Below are 17,939 nucleotides of genomic sequence, written 5' to 3' on the forward strand. Positions count from 1 at the left end.
AACACATAAACTAAATCCAGGATGAAGACCTTTTAAACCACCCCTCCTCCTCCCAATTCCAAAAACACCCAGCCATGAAACATCACCCGGGATTCTTGATCAAATTACCACCCTTCAGGTAATCTATGCTTAAACTATCAAGGGAGAGAGAAGTCTCTCTTGCGCCACAGACCCCCTAGGAAACACAGCTGCCCCCCTGTGTTTCCCTGTCACACATGGCAACCGCCTGGAAGAAAAAATCTGCCAGTGTGACACTCTCCATTCCATGTCACAGTGCTCTCACCACCGTGCATGGACAGACTGCTCATAGGGCTCCTTTAAGGATGCTTTGCCACGGACCCAAAGATATAACAGTTCAGTTTCTCATCCTGGGACTACAGTCCCCCCCATTTTCCCCTGGGGCCAAGGGGTCCAAAAACAGGACTCATCTTCTTCCCGAAGACAGAGGGTATCACCATTCCCTCTTCAGCTCTCTTCGTTTCTCGCCATTCTTGTGCTGTTCGAAGCTGAAACAGGTCTCCCTGGGTCACCACTGCATCCCCCCAAAATGCAGTCTCTATTGCAGGAGATTTTGGTTCAGTCCATGGCTAACAAGAAAAGTCCAGCTAAAAGCTACTTCATCATCTCCTCCCACCTAAATATTTCTTCTTCTAACATCTCAGGTCCCGGACTATCTGTCTTCCACTACAAATCAAGGAGGAGTAATACTTTTAAAAAGCCCTCATTTCCTGGAAAGGGTTAAACGTTCAGACTCCTTGGACGGCTGATATCTTGGTCCAGCGTTCCGCCTCCCACGCTGGGCACCATCCCCCCCCCCTTCTCCTTCTCTGCCGGCAGATTTCCAGGTGCCGCCAGGCTCTCTGTCTCTTTCCCTCTTGGGGGGGGGCAAAGGCATCTCCGGTTCTCTCCACCCTTCCGTCCACAGGAGCTGGCTGGTTTCCAGACCCTCAGCCCCTCGGCCTACCTGGACAAGGCCGCGTGGCTTCCCCTCCCCCACCCAGCCTAAGGCTGGGCAGGGGGGAGTCTGCACTCTCTGACGACCGGAACAAAAAGAGAGAGTTCTCTTGGGAGTTCTTGCTTTTAACCCCCTGTGTTCTCAGAGGCGTGTCCACACTTTCAGTGGTCACTCCAGGTGCCAGTATCCAAACCTGACCACTGATTGGTTTGACCCAACTTCCTGGAAAAAATTCACTTCCATGTCAAACCACGACACAGGGTTAACGATGTTATTGAAGATATGGGCCCCTTGCAACCTGGCCTTCCCTCTCCCTCTATGCTGCCCCGGGATTGGCAGCTCGCAATCCTTGATATCAAGGATTGCTTTTTTAACATCCCGTTATACCCCGGAGATGCTCCCAGGTTCGCGTTCTCGGTTCCCTCTATCAACCGAGGTGAGCCATACAAGCGGTACCAATGGACCATTCTGCCCCAGGGAATGAAAAATTCCCCGGTGCTCTGCCAAACCTTTGTGGCACAGGTCCTTTCCCCAATTCGCCGCCTCTTTCCCGAGGCCATCATCCTTCACTATATGGATGACATTTTGATTTGCGCTGCCAGCCCAACATATTTACAAGCAGCTTTGGACAGGACGACAAAAGTTATCAAAAAGGCGGGTTTTCAGATCGCGGAGGACAAGATCCAGCTGTCGTCCCCCTGGAAATACTTGGGCTTCCTGATCACGGGAAGGACCGTCGCGCCCCAGTCTCTTGTCATCAAAGACGACCCACGGACCCTGCGGGATTTGCAGCAGCTGTGCGGTACCATCACCTGGATCCGACCTCTCCTGGGACTCACCACAGAGGAGCTGTCACCACTCTTCCACCTGCTGAAAGGCGACGGCAACCTGGCATTCCCACGCCATCTCACACCGGATGCCCGTGAGGCCTTGGAGAGAGTCGCAGCTGCTATCAAGTCCCGCCAGGCGCATCGGGTCGCGCGGTCCCTCCCAATCCAGTGTGCCATCCTGGGTAAGTCCCCAAACTTACACGCCCTATTATTCCAGTGGGACGACAGCCAGAGGGACCCACTCCTTGTCATCGAGTGGTTGTTCCTCCCCCACCAACCCGCCAAGACAGTAACAACATATCCAGAACTCATGTCAAAACTAATCATTAAGGCCCGTCAGCGCCTCCGGACCCTCGCGGGGTGTGACCCAACATGCATTTATCTACCTTTAAATTTGGACCAATTGGACTTTCTTCTACAAACAAATGAATACTTACAAATTTCACTTGACAGCTATCCTGGTCAAATTCTTATACACTATCCCAAGCACAACCTATTTAAAGATACTTTATATCTGGCTCCAAAAATTTTCAAGAGCAAAACACCATTAAAAGGCGCTCTCACGGTGTTCACTGATGGGTCGGGAAGATCCCACAAATCAGTGATCACTTGGAAGGACCCGGACAGTCAGAAGTGGGAGTCTGATGTCCAAATAGTTCAGGGTTCCCCCCAAATCACTGAACTTGCAGCGGTTGTGAGAGCCTTCAAAAAATTCCAACAACCTTTCAATCTGGTAACTGATTCGGCATATGTAGCCGGGATAGCAGAGCGGGCTGAACATGCCTTGCTCAAAGAAATTCAGAATAAAATACTCTATAGCTTGCTCTCAGAATTAATTTGGCTGATCTCCCACCGAGAGCAACCTTATCATATCTTGCATGTTAGGTCACACACAGACCTGCCAGGAGACATCACCGAGGGCAACCGGAGAGCGGACACTCTGGCCATGTTAGCTAACACCAACACCGCAAACCCAGCAGCTTTGGCACCCGCCCTGCCAGATGTTCATATGCAGGCTAAGATGAGCCACGCCTTTTACCATCAGAATGCTCCGGCGCTATGCCGCCAGTTTAAGATCTCCAAGGAGCAGGCGCGAGCCATCTTAGCCACCTGCCCCAACTGCCAGTCCCACGCTTTACCATCAGTAGCGACGGGGGTTAACCCCCGGAGACTGGGGGCATTGGACATCTGGCAGACGGATATCACTCACTTTCCTTCTTTTGGTCAACTCAAATATATCCACGTGTCGGTGGACACGTTCTCGGGGGCAGTGTTCGCTTCCACACATACGGGGGAGAAAACCAAGGACATTATCAAACATCTGTATATGGCTTTCTCCACTCTGGGGGTCCCAAAAACCATCAAAACTGATAACGGACCAGGGTTTGTGTCCAAACAGTTCATGGAATTTGTGCAACTGTGGGGCATTGACCATATTACCAGTATTCCACACAACCCTACAGGGCAGTCAATAGTAGAACGGAAACATCAGGAGATTAAGAAATTACTAGAGCAACAAAACGATTCGGCCATCACCACGAGCCCTGTAGAGAGGTTGTGCAAGGCCCTATACGTTCTCAATTTCATGAACCGTTCGGACCGCGAGCCAAACCCCCTGATCCTGCGCCATTTCCATAACAACACCAGGGCGCAGTTGAAAGAGAGACCTCCTGTGCTTGTGAAAGACCCTGAGTCCAAAGTTATCAAAGGTCCATACCCTCTAATAACGTGGGGGAGAGGGTATGGATGTGTTTCAACAGAACAGGGCCCCAGGTGGATCCCCGGGAAATTCATCAAACCGTACCGGGAGGACATCTCTACAGAAAGCCAACCCCCGGAACACTCCCCCGAGATGCCAGCTCCATCAGAAACCACCGTCGCGTGGAGTCGAAGGAAGAGGAAGAAGACCAGACCAGTTAGCGCCGCCGTCAGGACCCTAATAACTAACAGACACTTCCCACCTGCTTGGACTGTTTACCCTCTGACCCCATCCCCTACCATCCCTTACCCTTTCCCATCCTACCACTTTCCTCACCCCTTCTTCCCTCATACCTGACCTGATTTTGTTTTCCTGTTTTGTTACTATTTTGATTTAAACGGGGGAGGATGGGGATTCAAAGGGGTCACTATCCTCATTTCTTTTATGTATCTATTTATTAGACTTTGGGCCACCCAGAATGGCAATCACAGCAGCCAGAGCACCCCGCAGTGACCAGCTTCCTGCAGCAGCACTCTTCACCATCGTGTGGCTTCACCTGGCAGGAAGCTGGATCGTACCACAGCCAAAAGAGAACGTCTGGGTCACGCTGGCAAAGTCCATCGGGCAGGAACAACTCTGCATGGCCATGGGAGGTGTAGACAACCCGTTGTCTACATGCCTGGTGGGAGTCCCCCTGTCTGAAAACGATTTTTCACTCACAGGTATGAAACCCAACTCGGCGGACTCCTGGAGGAGTTGGATAAGGACACTACCGCAGGCACCACAGGAACCCCAGGAATTAGATCTACTGGGGTCCACAAGGGCTCATTTTTGCATTAGATTTTACACTAAGGCCCCTCAAGGAAAAACAGATTATAACATCAAAGAAGTCACACCAACTGATAAGAAATATATCAACGAGTGGTGCAACTACACAAGCCCGGTACTGTCCAAGTCATACCCATACCCTAAGGAGCTCCCTCAGGGTGTGTTTCTGATCTGTGGGGACAGGGTGTGGGCTGGGATCCCCTCTAAGATCAAGGGGGGTCCCTGTAGCCTTGGCAAGCTTACTACCCTAACCCCCAACAAGACACAAATTCTTGATTGGAAAAAGGAAAGTCAATCGGCACGCCAAAAGAGATCCTATGGTGAATTAGACCCAAATTGCGATTCGGAAATTTATGATTGGGGCAAAGGAAAGAGGGTCGCTGCATCCATCTTTCTACCGTGGTATGCGGCAGCAAAGGCCCTCGGTGAGATTTCTCACTTAGGCTGTTGGGTGAGTAAGCAGGCCAATGCTACCTCTGCCGCCTTATCAGATCTTTTGGCAGAGAAAGAGACCACCAGGCATGCCATCTTACAAAACAGAGCAGCCATCGACTTTCTGCTGCTCGCCCATGGCCACAGTTGCGAGGACTTTGAGGGGATGTGCTGTTTCAATTTGTCATCGAGGAGCACATCCATCCAAGCCAGCATCCAGCGGATCCAGGCGTTGGTAAAGGACTTAAAGACTGAAACTGGGGCTGTGGACGCTGTGAATAAGATCTTCTCCCAATGGGGTGTTCCTGGGTGGGCCATTCTGATCGTTAAAGGTTTAGTTTGGGTTTTGATTATAATTTTCTTAATTTCTATTGCTTTAACCATCTTTAAGAAATTGTTATTTAGAACAATGGGAAATGTTTTTTTAATAAACCAAAAAGGGGGAGTTGTGGGAGGGGTCCCCACCCTCCCTTGGGAGGCAGCTTCAATATAGATAAAAGTTGTCAATCACATGTTGCTCCCCTCCCCAGTTGAAGCTGCCCGTCAAAGGTTAACACACTCCCCGGTTCTAGAAAGTTCTTCTGTTCTGTTAACCCCATTGGACCTTGTTAGAATGCCACTCCTCTCCTGTATCCCGATTGGTTCATTGTATGTCACCCCATCCCATCTCCTCCCTTTTGCCCCTTACCCATTGGTTGCTATGTACCCTAGCCACTCCTACTCCCCTGCCCTTATATTCTCGGTCCCGCCTTTGTTCTGGGCTCCCGGAGCCAGTTTCCCTCCGAGAGTGTTGCTGTTCCCTGCCTTCTCCTCCCGCTCCTTCTATCATCCTACAATAAACCTCTCGGATTTCACTGCTCGGGAGACGTCTTGTCTTTATCTGGTGGAGTTATCTGAGTTTCACCTACCCCTCCCTGAGGACCGGTAAGCCGAGGATCATTCCCCGGACTGGCTGGGAACCCAGGGAGCCCCCGGAGCTGAACGTTTACTACAACAAACCAGGGCATAACCATGCCAAATTGAATTGATCAATAGAGCACAAACCAGGATATGACTAATAATGCCAAACTGAACAGCTCAATAAGTTGTATCTTCTGCTGCCTCAAAGCAGCTCAGTCTTATGTTGTGCTGAGCCTTTCCCCAAGCATCAGGCTATTCAGGTTCTCAGATTTCTTTCATTGCCAAAGAAAACAGACTTTCTCTCTTATTACATTTGCAATTGATTGATTAATTAATTAATTAATTAAATTCTAAATTTAAAATTTCTCCTGCATTTACACCAATAAACAGGAACAGGGAACACTGCAGTCAATAAGAAAAGGGAAATGCTATCAGCATAATATTATTGTTTGTTGGGAAAACCTCAGGCAGCCAAAAGTGACCTAGAGGATATTCCCTTACTACTGCAGCAGGCTACACTTAAAATCAAGATTTGGTCTGACCTAATTAGCACAGGCAAGTGAATGGCCCTGATCACTGGATCCTACAAATTACATTATTGTACTGTGCTACAATAAGAAGTATTTTTTCATTTCAGTTGTTAGGGAAAATTTTATAACATATTGTAAATCACAGCTAGAATTATTTTCCCTTGTCTAGCTCTTGGCACTAATGAAGTAATCTTGAAAAATTATCAGCAAATTTTCCCCAAATGCTAATAGCAAAATGTTCCTCAATTTGTAGAACCTTTGGCTTAGATGAAAGTTGCTAGGAGCAACAATTAACTGAGAAGGAAAGTTTGGTAATCATCACATATAAAATGTGATGCAGATGTTGAATGATAAGAAAATTAGAAAATACATCCACTCAATCAATGTGGATTTACTGACGGAGAAAAGATAGGCAAACCTCAGATTACATTGCCAGAGGGGAAAAAAACCCTACTTAAGCAGTGTCCTCTCTTTTGAGGTTGTATTTCAACAGACTCTTGTGCCAAGGAAAAGAATCATGGTAGCCAAATGATGCCATCCTTCCAGCCAAAGTGCCTCCTCCTTGGCTGCATCTGCCCTTTCCATGCAAATGAACTGCAGCTCCCATTTTCTACCCATAGAAAGAAGGAAGTTTCTCATATTTTTTATATTACTGGTTTATCAGTGCTGAAGAAGGGACTTACACCCTTATTCTCACTGAAAATGTTCCTCTTAGCATATCAAGAACAAATTTATTTTTGCCTGTAGCAGGTGTTACTCAGAAATCTAAAACAAGTGTTTGAAATGTTATAAAAGTAATGATTTGGAAGTTTTATGTAGTTTTCTGTATAAATGATATTAAAATATTTTGCTCCTGCACCTGCCTACTCTTTACATTAGCATAATTATTCATATCTTAACAAGCACATCAGTGGAATTTGGTTAGATTAACAGAAAAATTGGAGCTTTGTCCATCTGTAAAGCCTCTGCCATGACACAAAAATTCTTGTGTTTTTATTAGAAAAAAGAATCTGAGGATTGTTTTTTGTTTTTCTTTGATCAGTAGGTCCTTAAGTTTTATTTTCTTAACTTAATCGAAGAACCACCAGATGTTGTTAAGGTGATTATTTGTTGCATCCTGGGGTTCGGGTTTAGATTAGGGGTTTTAATTTATGTTAGATAGCCAAGTTCTGTAATCCCGCGCACCCCCCGTGTTTTCCGCTCCCCGCGGTGGTTTGCTCCTCGCTGCGTGGTATTGGAGCTTACCCCAATCACTCCTGCAGACAGTCCTCGTCCTGTCCAGAGAGTTCCCTGCCAGTCACCCTGATCCCGCATCCCCATTAGCCCAGGGACCCCGGAACCGCCCCAGCCCCATCTCGGTTGGTCACTGTGGTTGACGTCACTGCCACGGCAACTGCCTCTATTGGACAGGAGGTTGTGGGTCCTCTCGTCCTGCCTCCCATAAAATCCTACACCACCAGAACCCCGGGGCCATTTTCTCCTATGTGAGTGCCGGGAGCGGTTGCGTCTTTCCACTGAACCACGCCGCGTGACCAATAAACCGTTCCTGCCAAGCACGGAGTAAATGGACAAATTCCTTACTTCTTTGCCGGATCCCTAGCACACAGTTACGGTGGCTGGCCAGCCCACACGCCCGGGACATGGAAGCCATGTCCAGGAACCTGCGGCAGAAACCTCGGCAGCATGTAAAAGCTATGCCACAGCCGGGCTCCTAAGAGCTGCGTGCGGTTGGGGAAAACAAAGTAACACCGCAATTATTTCCTTTAAAAATGAGGTTCCAGACATGCCCACAATAATCACCAGAGCCCACCACAGGCTCCACTGCCTAACACCATTTTGACCACTACATGATCTTCACTGGGAAAGAGTTCCCCATTGAAAGCATATTTATCTCAGATGCGAATACAATAGGAAGAGAGAATGTAATTTTTTACAGCTTTTGGACATGTGTAGACTTGTTATAAAGGTGACAAAATAGCCCCTGGATGCAGTAATAAATCACTTGGTTCTGCAGGAATTTTACACTGGGCAATTAAAAGCTTTCCATATGAATATAATTTCAAATGTATGCTAAGATGTTCTTCCCATTGGCTAAAAGTAGCTTCTGCCTGTGGTGGATATGGTATCAGTTGTTGCTTTTCTTTTGTCTCTCCGACTTCCTTGTTTTCGCCCGGCTCCTCTTTCCCGGGGCGCTGGCCAGGCGCTTCCGGGAGCAGCCGGAGAGAAGCAACAAACACCTTTGGGGTTCGTTTGATACGGACAGAGCTATTTAGAGAGTGCAATCAAGACTGGAATAAAGAGACTCAAGAGATTGGACACTTGTTGTGCAGTCCAAAGTAGGTTGTATTTGCTCGAACGCCACACGTACAAGTGACAATGATCAGGGGTCCAGACACAGGTTTTATAGGGGAAAATAAGAGATAAGGTGAAACCAATAGAACAATGCCCAGTGTGAATACATTGTAGGTAAAATCCAATGGGAATAGCTTCAAGGGGAAGGATGAATACACGTAAAAATACAGAATAGAAACTCCATCTTTAGATTTAGGAAACAGAAACTCCCTTTTCAAATTCACAAAGCCTTTTTGCTCCGTTTGCGTAGCTGTACACTACAACAATCAGTTATTGCTGAAAACTCCGACAGCTGCAGCAATGGCAGAAAAATGTGTCTCATATAAAAGAATAGAAGTGTGGAATGGTTTGGGTTGGAATGGACCTTAAAGCTCACCCAGTGCCACTCCTGCCATGGGCAGGGACACCTTCCACTATCCCAGGCTGCTCCAAGCCCCAATGTCCAATCTGGCCTTGGACACTTCTAGGGATCCAGGGGCAGCCATAGCTTCTCTGGGAATCCCATCCCAGCACCTCACCACACTCACCATCAGCAATTTCTTCTCCATATCCAATCTAAGTTTCCCCTCTTTCAATGTGAATCCATTCCCCCTTGCCCTGTCATTGCCTTTCCTGATGAATTGTCCCTCTTCTCTCTTCTGACATCATCTCAGTGCTGAATCATTTCCCATATTTCTGTTTGAATGATATTTCAGCTTTATCACTTTCACTGGGTATTTTTTCAAAATCCATCAGAAAGTTCTGTCTAGGAAGGGAAATGAATGCTTGAAGCCATGTTATGTAAAGAACAATCCTTTTGTGGCTGTGACATGAGGGTATTAATTGATTTGAATGATGGCTTTGTAATACTTGGACATGTTTTTGGATGGCAAAATGAGCCCATACGAACAGAATCACAATTAACTCTAAGAAAATGTTTTAAAACCCTATGGATAAAACTTTTTAAATTTCCCTTTGAAAACTTAATAACTCCCACAACAAGGGCACCCACAACTTGGAGGTATATGTTTCTCTCAGGAGGGCTGAGCTTAGGCCTAACTAAGCTTGTTTCCCATCCTGGCAGTCTTGCTCCCCACACAGCAGCAAAAGGAAAATGAAAAGAAGAAGACCCAAATATACGAAACTCTCAGTCTTTCTTCAGGCCCCTGATGGGGCAACGGAAAGCTGGTGGATGGCTAGTCCTCAAAGGATTTTCTTCTCCTTCTTCCCTAGATCTGCAGCGAGGGTCCCAGTCATTGCCCATCAGATAGCCCTCACTAGAACACAAGGGGCTCTCCTCCAGGGGTGGCGATCCCAACAGTGGCATGCTTCTTCATCCTGGGTTTGGGTTCAGATTAGGGGTTCTGATCTTTGTTAGTTTGCCAGTTCTGTGTACCCTCGTGCATCCCCCCACAGTTTTCCCCCCTCCACGGTGCCTAGCTCCAGGCTGCCTGCCATTGGAGTTTCCTCCTGTCACTCCTGTAACCACTCCCTGCCAACTCCTGAGGATTCCGTGCCTGTCACCCCATTCCCGCGGTTCCAGTCACCCCGAAGCCCTGTGTCCGCCCCTGCCGTGTTCCCATTGGTCGCTGTAGTACACGTCACCGCCATGGCGTCTGTATTCATTGGGCGGGAGGACTCCCCGTCCTCCCTGTCCCACCCCTATATCATCCCTCTCCCCCCTGATCCCAGGGGCATATTCGTCCACGCGAGGTTGGGAACGGGCTGCAGCTTCTCCGTCGCGGCTCTCACGGCCAATAAAGCTTCCAGCCGCCACGTGGACGGATTTGGACATTTTCCCTGCCTCTTCATTTCCTTCCTCGCGCCAACGGCAAAGCGTGGCCGGCAGCCCACCCCGGAGCGCGGCAGCAGAAGCGCCCGGGAATCGTGGCAAGCCCTGGCCCCGACGAGAAGCCGAGATGCCCAAGCCGGGCACTTGAGAGCTGACCGGGGCCGAGAAAAGTAACGCACTGCCACTGCAGACCTCTCTGCCTGGTGTCCTAGGAAGAAGGCATGTCAGCGCATTTCCTAATCACACCCTCTCCACCTCAGAGAGCATTTTAAGCCCCATTTTCTTGCTCACCCTTGGCAGAGCCACATCTGCAATCCCAACATCTGCCTCCGTTGTTACAGAACCATAGGAAACGAATCCCAGCAGAGCTCTCCAGCTAGCTGGAGCTTTACCAAGCCACTAAAATCCATCCAAGTTTTCATGAGATCTCCCTCTTTGCAGCAAGTGGGGCTCCTGTCACACCACAGAGAGGCCAGAGCATCGTGGCGGTTGGCAACATAGACACCAGCTTTCCTCCTTGAGCGCTTGCTCTCAAAGAGACAGGATCAGCAAAGTCACTCCAGATTTCTCTGGGAGGCTGTCAGATACAGGTCCAAGTAGCAACCACTGCAAATTGGTTTGCAGACAGAGCTCAGCACAAATCTGGCGGTGAGGTTCAGTCATTGATTACATGAGTGACAAAACCTTTAAAGTGCCTTGGAGGCAGGCAGTGATAGCACCAGAGCTGTCACCACTACCCAGCACTGCTCCCAGGCTTGGCCTGATGGGCAAAGCTTAAGGAGACCAAGCCCTGGAGAAATGCAGCACAAGGTAAAAAGGAGCCTCAGGACATCACCCTGAGCCCACTGTGCAATTGGTCTCTCAATTGCCTGGAGATAAGGCAATTACCACTCTATCAAAACATCCATCTCTCTCCTGCCTGGAGATAAGGCCCGGCTTGGGCTGGGGATGGGGAGAGGATAGGGATGCTCTTCAGATGATGCCATGCTCTCCTGCTCCGGGAGAAGAGCCTGCACAAAGCACAGGACAGCAAACCCGAGGCAGAAAGCAGAGCACAAGGGGTGCCAGCATGTCCCCCCAAAATGCCCAACAGGACACGCCAGCAGCAGGCTGCTGTGACCTGCAGTTGGCACGGGTCTTCATCAGGCATGCCTGAGACCCAGGCCAGCCCTGATGTATCTGGGATGATCTGAAGTCAAACAAGATGAACTTCAGGGCAGAGCAAGGGGAAGGAGCTGGAAATCACAGGCAAGTGGCCAGATGGGAATAACTGGCCTGGCAGAACGGGACGCCAGAACCCCTGCAATGCCAAATGCTTTTCCAGAGCAGCTCTCTCACTGGGAAGCACACGCTGAGCACATCCACTGGGAACCAGCTCCTGCTTGGAGGCACAGGTCCCATCTGGAGAGTCTGGTACAGGAGTCTCCTCCTGGAGCCCAGCATCCAGCTGGAGAGGGCGCTGGGAGAGCCCAGAGGAGTGGGCATGAGCGAAAAACCAAGGGAGCCAAGTTTATCCAATCTGTGGCGGGAAGAAGACGCAGTAAGAGCCTCTAAATAGAAGCTGCTGCTGCCTTCCTGCCCCACATGCTCTGCCTTCCCCAGTGTCCATCACCCATTCGATCGGGCCCAAGTTGCCGGAGGGGGAACGCATCCCTATCTGCACGTTCTGGTGACTTCTGGGAATGTGGTGACTGCCCCCAGTCAGGCTCTGCGCTGTATATAATGTTAACATTTATTAAACATACTGTAACTGTAATAATAATAAAGGGTTGAAGAAGAATAGGGAGGGAGGGAGAAGGAATATGGAAATATAAGAATACCAAATATAGAATAAATAAGGAAATACAGAATATGAAGTATAATAAAAAGGAACATGTAATATGTATTATATTATGAACATTCAATTATTTAGTGAATTTAATTTTAAATTGCCATTCCAGTTAGATGAGGGCATTGTTGCAGTTCAACAAGACACACTGTTTTACCCACCTCTCTCTTCTCCACAGGGTGCTGGGAGTGCAACACAGGAGGAGTTCTGGACATACAGGATGCTTGCTAATGAGATGGAGGAACTTTGCAGGAGGTCTCAGCTGCTGGGCAGGCTCCCAAGTGTCTCCCACCATCCATGGTGACATTTTCCTGCCAGTATCAACATTCAAGGGCCTGCTCCCATAACTCACCATCATGCTTCCTGCAGGAAACACAACCTCCCATCTCAAAGCTTGGGGTGGAACACAAGCTGTGCATTGGGGATTGATTCCAGGGGCTTTTCCCTGCTCCCAGCACATCTGTCCCTTTCAGATGGGCATTTACAAATTAAAGCAGCATTTGATGCCAGACTTAGGCACCAGGGGCAACCCTCAGCCTACAAAAGGAACAATGTCCAGGAGAGCAGCTTGAAGCCTACACAAGGTCCCTTCTCTGTGAGCTGCAGTTATTTCACTCACCCCAGCCAAAACCCCAGTACAGCAGTAAGAGCTCAGTTGATAACTTTAACAAGTCCTGGACGTCACCCTGTGTCCTTCATTTTTTAATGCCAATCTGAATTTCATAGCTCAAAGACAAACCCTTCAGTCCCCCCCAGATCTGTGTCTCACTCAGCTGCATCCCCCTACCATGCACCTCGTTTGGTTTGATGTAATTTGTCTAACCACAAACTCCCTCTCTGCAGGCATCCTTGCTTCAGGAAGGAGCTTTGTATAACGGGGTCTGCCAGTGTTTGGCAGCAATTTAAGTTCTCTCCTCTACCACCACTCTCCAATCTCATCTGGCAGGGCTGCTCACATATGTGACACGAGAGGAAATGAGCATTAAATGAAATGCACTGAAGTGCCTGTTGAATTTGCAGCTCAGAGAGAGATTGAGGGGTCTTTTAAGGCTGAATGGAAAATTACAGCATTTCCCCAGGAAAGCTCAAGCCTGCTGGGTTGTAAGAGCAGCATTAGGAGGGATAGCCCCTCTTGCAGGGAGGCTGGCACAACCCAGCTCCAAACTAGTCCACGCAAGCTGGCTAAAAGACACTGGCACCAGGGCTTTTACAAAGCTTAAACACTTTTGAAATCACAGTCATGCACCAGGAAGGAGAAAAATTAAAATAGTTTTCCTTTGAAGAAAAAGGTGAAGAAAAATTTTTTGAGATTCCTCAAATATCCTTTAAAGTCTTCTGGCCACTCACCAACCAAATCCAGCTCCAAACAGACAGAAAGAAGAGAAAATGAGACTGGAGATGAGCACGGCAGTGGGTAAAACACTGAGGTATAACAGAACCACTGGGATAGCCTGGCCAAACACTGAAAATCCTCTGGCTGAGGCACACAGGGTGACACAGCCAGCAGCAAGTCACCCCAAGGCCCAAGGAGGACACCGCAGCACCTCTGGTCCTGCACAGCCCAGCTGCAGCACGCAGGGTGCTCCATGGCCAGCCTTGAGAGGGGGAATGCCAGTGAGGAAAATGCCTCATGGAAACAGTGAAGCTTGCTCTAGACATTCCAAACCTGCTTAATTTCCCTTCCCTTTGGCCCAGTGGTTATGAAGCACACTGTGCCAGGGGGTTCATGGTGAAGCTAGTGGCTCCTGTGCTGAGGGAAAGCCCCAAAGGCTGTGCTGCTGCTGGGGTTTGTTTTTCCTCAGCTGCTCTTTCAACGGGAACCCAGTAGGAAGTGTGTCCTTTCTGCAAGCTGGCAAGTACCAAGGGAGATTATTCCCGACAGTGGAACTTGCCTGAGCTGATCTATTGTCTCCTAATTCTTATGATTAGATTTTTTTAGTAAGTGAAAAGCCCCAAGCAGACTGCAAAGGGGCTGGAGAAGCCACTCAGCCCATCCTCGCTGTCCCCTCTGGCTGGCTGTACATCCCACTGCCACTAGCCCTGCTCCGCCTGGCCGCTCCCAGCAGGATCCCGCTCCAAGATCTGACCCACCACAGAGAAAAACAATCTCTTCCCATTCCCAAGGCTGGCCTTGCAGAACCAGGGAACGAGAGCCTTTGTGCTCCAAAGAGACACCTTCTCCTGCACCCGGAGCCACACAGATCCAGCCCAAACCCTCAGGCTGGTATGCCAGAGGGCTGGAATCACCACTCCGAGATGAACAGAAGACAGCTTTGTGGCAAAACAGCTATCCTTCATGTTTACGCAACAAGACTCCCACTTAAATCCCCAAGAGAGGCTCAGGGTCACCTCACCACAGGTTAAAGTATTGATGCTCCCTCCTTCATCCTGGGCTTGGACTCAGCTCATCCATGTCCTCCCCCACAGCCTCCCAGAAACAGATACCCACCTTTAGCTCCTATACACCTGGAAAAGCTGAGCTTAAACAGGCTGGTGGGACTTGGGAGCTGGGGAAGGCATGAAGGAGGCAGGAAACACCAGGGACACCGAGGGGGATGTTATGCAACAGCTACTGAGCAGCGTGGTAATTAATAATTAAGGAACTGAGATGTTTTGGTAATTATGAATTGCTGTATGTTTGATTTAGGCGGGCACCAAAACATAGCCCAGCCTGCAAATCACTGCTGAGCGGCTCAAACTCTCCGGCGAGCTTCCTCACCGGGATGCAGGACAAGCATCTTTGGGATTTCTGTTCTCCCACTAGCGTGCCAGAGCTGACACGGCCTTCGCTCCAATTAACCTTGATTAAAACCGAGTAACCCAAGCATGCTGCTCCCTTTTGCACCCGCAGCGCTCGCACCAGAGCGGCTCCAGGCACTTCCCCAGAACCAGCTGGGCTCTCGCTGCCCGGCCTTCGCTCGTCCTGCCCGGTCCCACGCACCTACCTCTTGGGCACCGGCTTCTTCCTCTTCCTGCCGGTCTACATCCCCAGCCACCGGCAGTGCCCACTGGAGCGGCAGCACCACGCCACCGGCGGGGCTCCGGGGCACCGGCACAGGCCACACCCCAGCCACCCCTTGAGTGGCAACCGTGCCTGGGGAGCCGTGCCTGGGGACACCAAATCCTGGGAAACACTGTGCCCGTGGACCGCTGTCCCTAGGTGACAGCCTAATCCTGGGAACACTGAGCCCCAGGGGCTGCCCTCACAAGGGGACACTAAGTCCTAGGAAACGCTGTGCCCGTGGGCCACCATCCACAGAGGAGACCAAATCCTAGGAAACACCACGCACCTGGGCCGCAATCCTCAGGGGACACCAAATCCTGGGAAACACAGTGTCCACAAGCCACTCTTCCCAGTGCCACCAAATCCCCAAGGAGCCACCAAATCCTGGGAAACAACATGACTAGACCACCATCCTATGTACAGATGACACTGTATCCTGGGAAACTTATCAGTGGGCCACCATCCTCCAGGACCATTGGATTGTGGGAATCACCATGTCTGTGGGCCATTGTCCAAGGGAAACATGGAATCCTGGCAAACACCATGTCCATGGGCAACCTTTGAGAGCCTGATGCCCGCTCAGGAAAAGCCAGCCTGTTCCTTCTCACTTTACCTTTCCCTGAGTTAATGCTGCCCAAAACTTTTACTCTTTCCCCAAAAACCAGCTCTAGCTGCTGTGGTGAGGCCCTGGCACAGGAATGGTTTGGGTTGGAGGGACCTTAAAGCTCATCCAGTACCACCCCCTGCCATGGGCAGGGACGCCTTCCACTATCCCAGGTTGCTCCAAGCCCTCTAGGACCTGGCCTCGGACACTTCCAGGGATCCAGGGGCAGCCACAGCTGCTCTGGGCACCCTGTGCCAGGGCCTCAATGGTTCCTCCCTGGTTCCTTCCCAATATCCCCTCTAACCCTGCCCTCTGGCAGTTGGAAGCCATTCCCTGTGTCCTGTCTCTCGCTGGGCTCCCCTGGCTTCCTCTCTGGGAAGCAAAAACGTGTACCCTGTAAACCTCGGATGAAACAGAGCTTGCCAGCTCTCCCAGCTCTTATAAAAGAGCTCTAGGAAAATTAAAATTGTCCTAAAAATCTGAAAGCAGAATTACGGTCCCTCATAATTCTGGAAGGGAAACTCTCAAAGGGTATCAGATGAATTAACTGTGTAAGTTCTGGTGCGTGCGGGAGGCTGATAGAAATCAGAGTAGATTCCCAGGTGTTTTGTAGCCTGCCTGTGTCCCCCTGGGGCTTGCTGCATCTCCCAAGGTGGATCAGTGTGGTGGCTCTGCCAGCTCCTGAAGCGGGTAACTCGATATTGAGCTTGTCACTCGTGCAGGCAGGGGTTGTTGGTGTCACGTGTGGTCAGCGGCCTCCCCGTGTGTCCCCACAGCCAGCACGTGGCTCTTGGAAGGGAATGGGAAGCCTTGGGAATGTCATCTCCCTGAGAGCAAAGTGCTGCAGTCACTGGTGGGGAGAAAGCTGCTGCTTGTTCTCTGGAGCAGATCAAGCCCCAGGTGCATCTCGTGGTGCTCAGTGAGGCTAAATCCTAAATCCTGCTGTGATTTCACCTCCTTGCCCTCTGTGCATACATGGTCAGTGCCCCTGTTGGGCAAACCCCCTCTGCTCGGCATCCTGGCAGCAGATGGGCTCCCAGCAGCCTGTCACACTGATCTGTGTCTCTGTCCCCTGGCTGTGGGGGAGCTGGGAGTGTGTGAATCCAGCTCTGTGCACCTCAGGGTGGCTCCGATCTGGGGTAAATGCAGAAGCCACAGCTGCCTGAGCTGTTTGTTTGCTGGCAGTGGCGCAGAGGGCTGTGTTCATGCTACCTGTTACCTCTTAGTCTGCCTAGTTTGATTCCCTGACTCCTGGTAATGCCCAAAATCTGGTCCAAACAGGCTAACAAGAGTTGCTATAGACTGCTGAGCAAACTCCTGCATGCTTTCCATGTTGGCGTTTGTTTGCTTGTTCCTTGAAAAGCAGTTTGTTACTGGGCAAAACTCCTGTTATCTTGTGCTGTTTCACTGGAGCAGCCTGATGCTGCCTGACATGGTTTATAGTGGATTTTTGCTTTAAAACTGATGCTTTCTTTCTAGTTGACTTGTTACGAATGTCTTTAATGTTTTTATTGGTAGTGAGATTTGTGAGCTGGGTGCTGTGGCAGGTACTGCCTGGTGATTGGGAACAGTGTTTGGGTTCTGTTTGATTTTTCTCTTTTCCTGGAGCAGAGCCTTAAGATTGGTAATGTTCTCTTTCATATCCAGCACTGCTTTCACTGAGCAGCTGCTTTCTCTTAATGAAGCCCTGATAATCTGCAGAGTCAAATCAAGAGATGGGATGAAATGATTTGATCGGTGTCCTTAATGCAGTTGCTGGTGTCAGGTTCTGCTGAAGGCTGACCTCTCCCTTGGGCTGATATTGAGGAGAATCTCTCATTCCAGGTGCCTGCCCCATACCTGCAAGTGTCCAAGGCCAGGTCCTACAGCACCTGGAGCAACCTGGAATAGTGGAAGGTGTCCCTGCCCATGGCAGGAGATGGAACAGGGTGAGCTTTAAGGTCCTGTCCCACCCAAACCATTCTGGGATTCTACCAATTTTTCTCCACGCTCCTAAACTTTGCTGTGTGATGTTTGGTGTAACATCCACATTGGGCATCTATTCCAGGACCTTCCAGCTTCTCCAGCTGGAAACAGCTGTTGCTGAATGGGGCTGAACACGTGTGGTGTGAAAGGTTCGTGTAGGAACTCCTGTTGTGGCTCTGCTCTGCAAGTGCCTTTTCTCTGAAGGCTGCTGGCTGATGAAAAAAAGCAATCTTCTAACCAG

Source organism: Vidua macroura, chromosome 7 (assembly GCF_024509145.1).
Source record: "Vidua macroura isolate BioBank_ID:100142 chromosome 7, ASM2450914v1, whole genome shotgun sequence".
Taxonomy (NCBI): Eukaryota; Metazoa; Chordata; class Aves; order Passeriformes; family Viduidae; genus Vidua; species Vidua macroura.